Genomic DNA, 12,153 nt, shown 5'->3' on the forward strand with positions numbered 1-12,153 from the left:
GCATTGTTTGAAGACCATCCCTAAACTGTTCTACCAGTGGCTGCCACTGAAGATGATGCCAGCTTCCTCTGGTTGTCTGGAGGGACAGGGTGTATCTGCTCAGAAAATCCTCAGGGGTGTGAGCCGTATTGTTCCCACTACTGAGGCTGCTGCTCTTCCCCTTGGGATATAACCACTCCAGTGTGGTTCCATCTCAGCTGACTGTCCTCTTGCACTTCTTGGGCTGCCTGGCCTGTAGTGCCAAACACAAGGCTCAATCCATGCTTGCTGCCCTCTGGGGAGCCCCTGGGGAGCAGGGGACCAACAGGCAGGCAGTCATGGGACGGGCTGCTCTGGGTGGCTAGATCAGTCTGCATCTGTGTGGCTCAAACAGTTTCCCAGATGCAGGGCCAGGACAGGGACTTGGTCCCACAGAGGTGGGGGGACGCTGCTCTTGGGTCTCCTCTCACTGTCTCAGCAGGCAAGGGGGGAAGGGTGGACTGTAAATTGCTTTCCAGGAGTTATAGCTTGCCTCAGCAGTGGTGTCTTACAGATATCACTCTTTTCTCTCGGCTGGACTCCTAGTCTTCAACTTTGTTGGATGTTTTCTGGACTTTATCCTTCCCTCTGGTTGGGAACTTCTGTCAGAGGCTGGTACCTGTCAGCCATCTTGCCCCTTCTTTCCTTTCTTTGTATTTTTAATTGCATTTGCATTTTGTCATTCACTTGCCTATTTGAGTGCCTGCATTTTCTGGCTACTTTAATTTGTAGCCTCACTGGATCAAGAACAAATCTATATAGAAATTTTTTATAGATCATTTTAGAGATTCACTTATGAAGGGCTACATAAGTTAAATAACTTACCTAAGGTTTTAAAACATATTAAGTAACCAAGTTGGTGTGGACTTTTTTATAAGCCCTGTGGTCTCCTGCTATTTCTTGCTGCCTCCTATGGCTTAATGGATAAAATTCAATCTTCAGGTCGTTTAACTCTCATGAGCTACTTTTAATGGGGATTTTCTCCAGGTTATTTAGATACTGATGTTTTAGATCATTACTTCTGTATTACAACAACAACAAAATTTGCCCTAATAGACCAAATTTTGATTTCTAATTTTTGTTATTTTGAGACATCATAACTGGTAGAGATTGGCTGGAGGCAAAGAAATAAAATAAAATAAAAAACAAAACAAACCCAAAAGATACATATAATGTATTGGATATTTCTGTCTCTTCTGTACAGGACTTTTAAACTATGTTGAAGCTCATTACAGTTATAATCTTTAAAAAGTAGTTAACAGAAAATTGACAGTTGCCAATTCTGGTAATGATTAAGTTAAATATATACCAACATGTCTTTTCCACTAAAAACAACTAAAAATATGGAGGATAACAAGATTTGCATAAGAAAATGTACTAATACTCAAATGCAATAATCTAGCCTTTTTTTTTCCTTCAAATTATTTTAGCCTTATACTCAAAGACACCACAATATTTGGAAGTTGTCCCTGAATATGAACAGAAAGAACTTCAAAAGAATCTCTCTGTGTCTGGTACAAGCAGTGGGAAACTGTTTCATAACTGTTATGAAGTAGAGATAATAGAGAAAGTCTGTTGATTTTGTTCTCTCCTAAGTCTTCTCCCCAGCAACCTTGGAGGGGCATGGAACCAGCAGAAATGGGAAGAAGGCTCGAATTCCAGGGGATGAGCATCTGTGCATTCTCTCAGAAGTAGGAGAACAACACATGTTTTGTTTTTATTTTTCTTCTATCTTCTTGTCATTTGGCTCCAGAGGCAGATACATCACAAAAGTTCAGGACAGAACAGAGAAATGAATTCTTGGTTTTGTTGTTAAAAGATGAGAGAGAGTATCCTGGAGAAATGACCTCCGGGTTTTGTTGTTAAAAGATTAGAGAGCGGGGCTGCACCTGTGACTCAAAGTTGTAGGGCTCTGGCCCCATATGCTGGAGGTGGCAGGTTCAAACCCAGCCCCAGCCAAAAACTGCAAAAAAGAAAGGTTAGAGAGCATATCTGTTGGGTTCAAGAAAGTGTCAGGGAGAGCACAGATGGAAAGGATCTGAAGAAAATGATCCTGTAATGTGTGTATGAACTTCTGAGCTCTTCCAAAGTGGATACTGGCCACTGCCCACTTGCAGACTTGCCACAGAGTGATGACTCAGAAAAGATTAAAACAGAACTTTAAAATTTAAAATTTCAGTGGACCCTGGATCCACAACCCTCAGACATGTTGGAACTTGACTGGTGTCACTAAAACATGAAAATGAACATTCTCAATAGCCCTCGGATTCACAACATAGAACCCAAAGCTCCCAGGCATGATCCATAACTTCTAAACATATGAAAGTGTGTGGAATCATGACATCTTATAAGAGGAAAGAAATCAATTAATGACAATTCTGAGATGATAGAGATGTTGGAATTATCAGACAAAAAATTTAGTGCAGTTATTTGTAACATGATTCAAGAAGGGTCAATACTTTAGAAACAAATGAAAAGACAGAATATTTTAGAAGAAAATATGGAAAAAAGAAAATTTATAAATAGAAAACATAATACTAAAATAAAAAAAAAAACCTGAAGAGGCTCAATGACCATTGGAGATAGCAAAAAGTTAATAAACGTGAATATACATCCAGAGAAATTATCTAATCTGAAAACACAGGGAAACAAGGAACAAAAAATTTATAAAGAGCTTTAGAAACCTGTGAAGTAAAATCAAAGGTCTAACTAACATTCATGTTCTCAGAATACAAGAAGAAGAAGAGAAATAATATGACACAGGAAAAGAAATAATAGAATATTGGATAGAAAAAAAGGTAAAATATATAAATTAAATGATGGAAGAGTCTCAGTGAACCTAAGACAGAATAAATTCAAAAATATCTATGCTCTGTTATATCACAATCAAACTTCTAAAGATTTAAAAAATAAAAATAAAAAAAGAAAGGAGAAAAAATATCAAAAAGAGATAGAGACAGACAAAGTATTATTTGTTAGGGAACAGTAATTCAAATTACTGTGGATTTCCCAATAAGTACCAGAAAGGGTAGAAAACAGTGAAACATCATTTATAAGATGTTGAAGTAAACAACTGTCCATTAGAGTTTTTATCTGCCAAAAATATTCTTTCTTTTTTTGAAGTACAAACTTTCACTAAACTCTAAATTCTTACATATGTTTGTGTCTATTTCTGAACTTCGCTTTATCAATCTGTCTCTGTCTACACTGGTGTCAAACTTTTCTTTGTTTTGTTATAATTTATTATTTTTATTAAATCATAACTTTGTACATTGATGCATTTATAGGGTTCAGGGTACTGCTTCGATATACAATGTGAAATGTTTACATTGAACCAAATAACATCCATCACAATTATACTCATTTCTTAATAATAAAAATATGGAATGCTTCACGAATTTGTGTGTCATCTTTGCACAGGGGCCATGCTAATCTTCTCTACATCATTCCAATTTTAGTATATATGCTGCTGAAGCAAGCACAAACTTCTCATTATTATAATTTCAGAATGCATTTTAGTATCTGGAAGGCAGGTCTTCATATTCTCCTTCAATCACTGTTCTTTTTCTTCTTTCTTTTACCAAAATATTCTTAAAGAATGGAAGTATGATAAATAAATTCTTAGAGGAAGGAAAACTAATGAAATATTTTAGCAGCAGACCTTGTCTAAAAGAAAGTCATTCAGACAGAAGAGAAATTATAGCCAATGAAAACTTGGAACTTACAGACTGAGGGAAAAAGTGACAGAAATGTCAAATAACTAGTTATAAAAAATAGACAGTTCCCTTCTCTTAAATTATTTCAAATATGTAAGCTTGTCTGTTGAGATTTTTAACATATATAGACATAACATAAATAACAAATACAATTTAAAGTGAAAAGAGTAAACTTAATCCCCGTGATATGAATGTTTCTGCATTTCTTCTACATTTCACTTAAAGTGATAAATGTTAATTCTAAGCAGATTGTGAAATATTAAGTTTATCCATTGTTATCTCCAGAGCAACCACTAAAAAGTATGCAAGGAAATAAAGTATGCAAGGAAATAAAACATAACTGTTAAAATAAAAATGAATACTACAATAATCCAAATAAGGCCTAAGTGGCAATGTCAGGAATAAGAAGCAGAGGAAACAAAGAAACACCTAATAATATGATGATGGATTAGTGCCCCCTTTTGGAATACCGGGCAGTGATGTTACAGCCCATTTCAAAAGACTTGGGTGCCCTAAGTGCAGACTTCCTGGCTTATAAACAATCATTGCTTATACAGAATTCTTTGTCTCTTTCATGTTTTCTTGTAGAAATTGAGGCTTGGGAAAATGATGCAAAGAATGCATCATTTCTGTGAGATGTAAATCGCCCTTAGTCTCTAACACAAGAGTTTCATGTCCTTCATCAATATTCAGGCAACTGTAGCACTATATCAGCTTGCAAGTCTGACAAAATCTCAGACACAGATGACATGGAGTTGCTACATTAATGATAATATTAAACAAACTGTACTTCACAGCAAAAAAAGTATCAAGAAAAAGAAGAAGTATTATATAATAATGAAACTGTCACTTCACCAAGTGGGCATGACAGTCCTCAGTGGCCATACAGTATTGCGCCCCAGAATCCAAACGCCCCAGAACTCAAACAACTTGGAATTTGAACCAAAAATTTGAGCAAACTATACTCCAAATCTGAATGCTGCTGTGGAATCGGAATGTCTAATGTGTTGTTGGTGTGGTCTCACGCATAGGCTTCCCCAGCGCTCGGCCACCCATTGCTTTGTTATCCAGTTCATTGTTAGAAGCTGTAGTGAAAGCATCTCTTGGCTCGGCATCCATAGCTCAATGGTTAGGGCTCTGGCCACTTGCACCCAGGATGGAGGGGTTCCAAACCTCCCAGGCCAGCTAAACAACTGCAACAACAACAATGACAAACAACAACAACAAAATTATGCAACAACAATGACAACTGCAACAACAACAACAAAATAGCCGGGTGTTGTGGCAGGCACCTGTACTTCCACCTACTCGGGAGGCTGAGGCAAGAGAATTACTTAAGCCAGAGAGTTGGAGGTTGCTGTGAGCTGTGACGCCACAGCACTCTACCCAGGGTGACAGAGTGAGACTCTGTTTCAAAAAAGAGAGAAAGAGAAAAAAAAGAAAAGTAAGAAAAGCATCTCATGTGATTTTCACTCTAATTTCATGCTTTTGTGTGTGTGTTTAATATAATAACAATTAAGTGTATTCACCATGGGTCCTAAAATGTACAGTGAGGAAAATAAGAGTAAGAGGGAAGCTGTTGGGGCTCATGAAAGTGGTACCATGTGGCTGATCTCAATACCATGTTCGAGATGCCTAAATCGATTGTTTGTAAGATTTTGAAAAATAAAGAAGCTATCAATCAGCTGATGTGGCCCAGGGTTTACAAAACTGACCTCCAGGAGATTGAGAAGTGTGGAAGAGATGGAAAAACTCCTCTTTGTTCAGATTAATGAAAAACAGCTGGCTGGCGATGTGATTCCTGAGATGATAATTTACGAGAAATCCCTGGTCCTCCATGATGATTCAGCTAAGGGCCTGCCTGATAGCAGTGCGCCAAAGGAGGCCTTTAAAGTCAGTAGAAGTTGATTCAAGAACTTTAAGGAAAGCGCCAGGAGCCACAGCGTTGGACATGGCAAGGCTGCCAGTTCTAATGCAGCACAGCAGTCTGTAAAGGCGTTTAAGGGGTTTGTGAACAGTGAGGGCTGTGTTTTTGAATCAAGTATTCAATTGTGATGAAATAGTTTTTATATTTTTAATTTTACTTATTTATATTTTTATTCAAATATTATTATTTGTTAATATTTTACTTTAAAATCCAGTGTATTTACTGTTAAAATCATTTTGAAAATTCCAATTTGTGGGACCCAGGAACATATTAATCCAGTTTCTATTATTTTAAAGGGGAAAAATTGCCTTGGAACTCAAATGATTTGAAATTCGAATAGGGTTCTGGAACGGATTAAGTTCGGATTCCAAGGTATCACTGTTTTTAGGGAGCCTAAGACTAAACGGAAAATGGAAAAATACTCAAATTAGTTGGAGCCATCAATATTGTTCTCTCATTAATAGAACAAATAAATGGAATCTCAGAGAAGATCTAGAAGAACTCAGAAATCACCATCAAACAAATGGAATCTAGTTGACATTCATGGAACACTCCATACAATAATTTGTGTTCATCCTATTGTACATATGATGTTCATAAACATAATCTGCCCTGTGTTATAAAACTGCCCTTGATACATTTAAAATATTTAAAATCACATTTCAAGCATATTTTCTGATTATAATAAAATTAAACTATAAATTAATAATACAAAGAAAAATGGAAAAATCTCCAAATATTTGAAAATGAAAACAACACATCTCTAAATCCACCAGCCAAAGAGGAGGTATGACTAGAGATTAAAAAACATTTGGAATTGAACAAAAGCGGGAATGTATATATAGGTTGAGGATTCCTTATCTGAAATTCTTGAGATAACAAGTGTTTCAAATTTAAACTTGTTTTTTTTTATATATATTTGCATTATGTTTACCCACTTGAGGCTCCCTAATCCATAAAGTCTGAAATCTAACATGTTCCAATGGGCATTTTCTTTGAGTGTCGTGTTGGTGCTCAAAAGTTTTGAATTTTGAAGGATTTAAAATTTTGAATTTTTAGATTAGCTACATTCAATCTATACTAAAATTTCTGAATGCAACTACAGTTGTTCTTAGAGGGACATTTAAAGCATCATGCTATGACATTAAAAATAAGTGAAAAATAAAAATTTCCACCTTAGGGCCTAGACAAAGAAGAGCAAAACTAAACAAAAGCAAATTAATGCAAGGAAGAAATAAAATAACAAAATAGAGGCAAAAATAATAAAAACAAAAGAGAAAAATTAATAAAACCAAGAGAACAAAGAGGGAAAAACACAATTTACAATAGCAGGAAGAAAAGCACAAATATTAAATGACATTAAATTGATATTCCATTATGCTCTAAACTGTAAAATTTATATGAAATGGGCTGATTTCTTGAAAGACTCAAACTACCATAACTCACTCAAGAAAAAAGTAACCCAAATAATCCACTATTATAGAAATTAAATACCTAGCTAAAATTCTTCATATGAAGAAAACTAGGCTTACATAGTTTCAATGGAAAATTATGACAAATATTAAAATAATAAATAATAGCAATCCTTCACAAATACTATGATTTGTAATCCTCCACAAATACTTACCTCAAACCAGGTAAGAGGGTATAAGATGTCCCTCTCACCTTCTCTTCATCATCCTGTTAAAAAGGTGTTGACAAAAACCCAACATGCTACTTAATGGTAAAAGATTCAGTGTTTTTATACTAAGGTAAAGAAAAAGGCTGGGAGGGACAGAGCCTGTGGCTCAGTGGGTAGGGTGCCAGCCCCATATACCAAGGATGGCAAGTTCAAACTCAGCCCTGGCCAAACTGCAACAAAAAAATAGCTGGGCATTGTGGTGGGCACCTGTAGTTCTAGCTACTTGTGAAGCTGAGGCAAGAGAATCAACTAAGCCCAGGAGTTGGAGGTTGCTGTGAGCAGTGTGATGCCATGGCACTCTACTGAGGGTGATAAAGTGAGACTCTGTCTCTACAAAAAATAAAAAATGTCTGGGATATCAGCTCATCATTTCTACTCAACATAATACAAAACAATAAGTGATAAAGTACAAACAGAGGAATAAGTATTGGAAAAGAAGAAACGTAACTGTCACTATTCACAAACAATGTGATGGTGTCAGTAGAAAATCTCAAGCAATTTACAAAAAGAGCTGCTGGAACTAACTAATAAATGAGTTTAGTAACCTCACATGACATGAGGTAAACAAAAAAGTCAACTTTTATTTGACATACTAGCCATGAACACTTGAAAATGTGAAATTTAAGAAATAATATTAGGGTGGCGCCTGTGGCTCAAGGAGTAGGGCACTGGCCCCATATGCCAGAGGTGGCGAGATCAAACCCAGCCCCAGCCAAAAACTGCAAAAAAAAAAAATAAATAAAAGAAGAAAGAAAGAAATAATACTAAAAAACATCACATGTACTCAGAACTAGATTGGAATTAGTAGATGAACACCCACATGTTCATATGAGAGAAAAACTCAATGAAATTCAAGTAGGGGGGATGAGGAAGAGGTTGAGTAAATCCCCACCCAACAGGGACATGGCACGAGTCTGTTTCCCCCTTCCTAGGTGAAGGACACACTTACAACTTGGCCTTTAACCTAACAAAAGTAAACTATGTTACCTAATCACATGTACTCCCATATTAATCTGAAATAAAATAATAATTATTACCTCTTAATGGCTGCATAGTATTCCATGGTGTACATACACCACAATTGATTGATCCATTCATGGATCGATGGACTCTTGGGCTTCTTCCATGACCTGGCAATTATGAATTGGGCTGCAATGAACATTCTGATACAGATATATTTATTGTAGTGTGGTTTTTGGTCTTCTGGGTATATGCCTAATAAAGGAATTATAGGATCAAATGGCAGGTCTATTTTTAGTTCTTTAAGTGTTCTCCAGATGTGTTTCCAAAAGGAACATATTAGTTTGCAATCCCACCAGCAGTGTAGAAGTGTTCCCTTTACTCCACATCTATGCCAGCATCTATGATTTCGGGATTCTGTGATATGGGCTAATCTTACTGGTGTTAGATGATATCTCAAAGTAGTTTTGATTTGCATTTCTCTGATGATCTCTCTAAATGTAGAATATAAATGTCTTAACACAATAAGAAAAAGACATGAAGGCTATGTTAACAAGTTGGATGAAAGTACTTCAAATTGTATACAGAAACAGAACACTGTACCCCATGATAGTATTAATGTACACTGTTATGATTTAATAAAAAAAAGCAAAAAAAAGATGAAAAAAATTATAATTATCTCACAATAAAATCAAAATTTTTGGTATAAATCTAACAAAAAATATGAAGTAACTGTGTGCTAAACATTGCAGATTGCTGATGAAAGAAATTGAATAATTTATCAATGTAGAATCACATTGTGTTTGTTTTGGAAGATAAGATACAATTCAAATGACAATTTCTTTCAAACTTGTATAATTGTAACAAAAATATAATCAATTTTTCAGCAGGAATTTTTGTAGTTATAGTTGAGCTCATATAAAATGTATATGAGAAAGTTAGGGACCTAAAAATCCAAAACAACCTTTGGGAATAAAGAATAAAGTTTCAAAAGTTACATTTTTTACTTTTTTTTTTTTTTAATTGTTGGAGATTCATTGAGGGTACAAGAAACCAGGTTACACTGATTTCATTTGTTAGGTAAAGTCTCTCTTACAATTGTGTCTTGCCCCCAAAAGGTGTGGGACACACCAAGACCCCACCCCCTCCCACCTTCCCTCTCTCTGCTCTTCCTTTCCCCCATCCCTCCTTCCTTCTTACAATATACAAGGTAATCTATACAGGGTGGCCTTGGTGTAGGGGCACATATGTCTATCAGTGGAACAAAATACAAAACCCAAATGCAGACTCACACAAATAAGCTCAACTAGTTTTTGACAAAGGTACAAAATAAATTTTATAGAGACAGTATAGCCTTTTTACTGACTATGTTGAAACAACTGGACATTTATATAAAAAAATGAACCTTGGATAAATCTATAATTTATTCAAAAATAACTCAAAAGGCATCTATATGTAAAATGCAAGGATATTTAAATTTTATCTTTTATTTATTTGTTTTTATTTTTTATTTTTTTTTTAAACAGAATCTCACTTTATTCCCCTTAACAGAGTGCTTTGGTATCATAGCTCACAGCAAATTTTCAGGCTCAACTCCTTTTTAGAGACAGAATCTCTCACCAGCCAGTTCCAGGCTGGTCTAGAACCACTGAGCTCACACAATCCACCCATCACAGCCTCGCAGAGTGCTAGGATTATAGGCATGACCCACCATGTCCCGCCAATATGCAACTTTTAGAAGAAAGTGTGAGGACTTCAAGGGAAAATTCCTGTGACCATGATTAGGTGAGTGATCCTTAACTGTGACACAAAAACCATGAGCAATGAAATAGAAACTTTGATATATTGCACTTTATACAAAATATTTTAAACTTTATCTGTTTTAAAATTTAAAAAATAAATAAAAATACAAGGTACAGATTGGGAAACATTATTTATAAATTACATACTTGGGAGGGACCAATATCAAGATAATATAAACTCTCAATAATCAATAGTAAGAAGATGAAAAAAAATGAATTAGGTAAAAATATCACATACTTTATCAAAACATACATTGTGATTGAAATTAAGTACCTGAAAATAAACTCAATGTCATCAGCCATTAGGGATATTCAAACTTAAATACAAAAAAAAATGCCACTTCATGTCTACTAAAATTGCTAAAAACAAAAAGCTGATAATAAAAAGTAGACCAAATGAAATTCTAATACGTCATAGTTGAAATGCAAAATGATATAGTCACTTTTGCAAATAATTTGGCATTTATTTATTTTTTGAGACAGAGTCTCACTATGCTGCTCTCAGTAGAGTGCTGTGATGTCACAGCTCACAGCAGCCTCAAATTCTTGGTCTTGGGCAGCTCCTGTGGCTCAAAGGAGTAGAGCGCCAGCCCCATATGCTGGAGGTGGCAGGTTCAAACCCAGCCCCGGCCAAAACCTGCAAAACAAACAAACACACAAAAATTCTTGGGCTTAAGCAATTCTATTGCCTAAGCCTCCCAAGTAGCTAGGACTACATGTGCCTGCCACAAGGCCTGGCTGTTTTTCTGTTGCAGTTGTCATTTTTGTTTATATGGCCCAGGCCAGATTCAAACCCAACAGCCTGGGTGTATGTGGCACCCATCCTAACCACTGAGGTATAGGTACCGAGCCAGTAGTTTTAGTTTTTATAAAGTTTAACATATAAAACATATATAATAGCAATCTTTAACATATAAAACATATATAATAGCAATCTTAATTCCAAGATACTTTTCTATCAAAATAAAAACCAGTGTTTACATATAAAGTATACACTACTATATACAGCAACTTCATTTCTAACCTTTAAAAATTGGAAACATAGTGGGGCATGTGGATCAAAGGACTAGGGCACCGGCCCCATATACTGGAGGTGGTGGGTTCAAACTCAGCCCTGGTCAAAAACTGCAAAAAAAAAAAAAAAAATTTAAAACAAATCAAACGTCTGTCAGCAGTTGAATGGATACACACATGCAGTACATTCACAATGGAATGAATGAAAACACAAATATAGTACATTTACAATAGAATACTCCTCAGCAATAAAAGGGAAAGGTTGACTCATGCAAAATACAGATCTCAAAGAAATTATGCTGAAAAGTAAGTTTCACAAGATTACTTACAGTACAATTCCATGTATGTGACATCCTTGTAAAGCTAAAACTCGGGCTAACAGATTAGTAGTTGCCAGCAGTTAAGATAAGAGAGCAGACAAGACCTAACAGAAGAGCATGAGGGAATTTTGGGGAAAAAAAGAATCATTCTGTGTCTCAACTGTGGTGGTGGCTACACCAACCCATTCATGCGTTAAAACTCATGGAATACTCAGCAGAAAAGAAAGTCACTTTTACTAAAATTTTGTCACGAGAAGATTACAGCCATTAAAAGCTAAGTTATAGTAGACAGAGAGTAAAAATATATCCATTGATGACAAATATACTTTAATAACTTTATAATCTTGTGTGGAATTTGAGTTTCATTAGAGCACAGTGCAGCAATGTCAACCTACTGGAGACAGCCAAGGGCGCAGTTTTTCCAGTGCTATGAGGTGGTTTAAGCTCCTTCTAAGACAGCCTAAAGGCCCAAAGTAAACTGACAAGGGCAATGCTAACCTTGAAGGTATTGTTAGCCGGGCACTGTGGCTCACGCCTACAATCCTAGCACTCTGAGAAGGTGAGGTGAGTGGATTATTTGAGCTCAGGAGTTTGAGACCAGCCTGAGCCAGAGTGAGCCCCCATCTCTACTAAAAATAGAAAGACTAGCCAGATGTGATAGCAGACACCTATAGTCCCAATTATTTGGGAGGCTGAGGCAAGAGGATTGCTTGAG

General features: G+C 35.9%; 1 non-coding gene across 1 annotated transcript; it reads right to left on the reverse strand.

Moving 5' to 3' along the window:
* Positions 1-3,393: 3,393 nt before the first annotated feature.
* LOC111726281 lies at positions 3,394-3,500 on the reverse strand. Its single transcript, XR_002774090.1, has one exon. It is a non-coding gene; the product is annotated as a U6 spliceosomal RNA (small nuclear RNA).
* Between the last annotated feature and the right edge of the window lie 8,653 nt (positions 3,501-12,153).

Source organism: Otolemur garnettii, unplaced genomic scaffold (assembly GCF_000181295.1).
Source record: "Otolemur garnettii isolate 467f Iridium unplaced genomic scaffold, OtoGar3 scaffold00059, whole genome shotgun sequence".
NCBI lineage: Eukaryota > Metazoa > Chordata > Mammalia > Primates > Galagidae > Otolemur > Otolemur garnettii.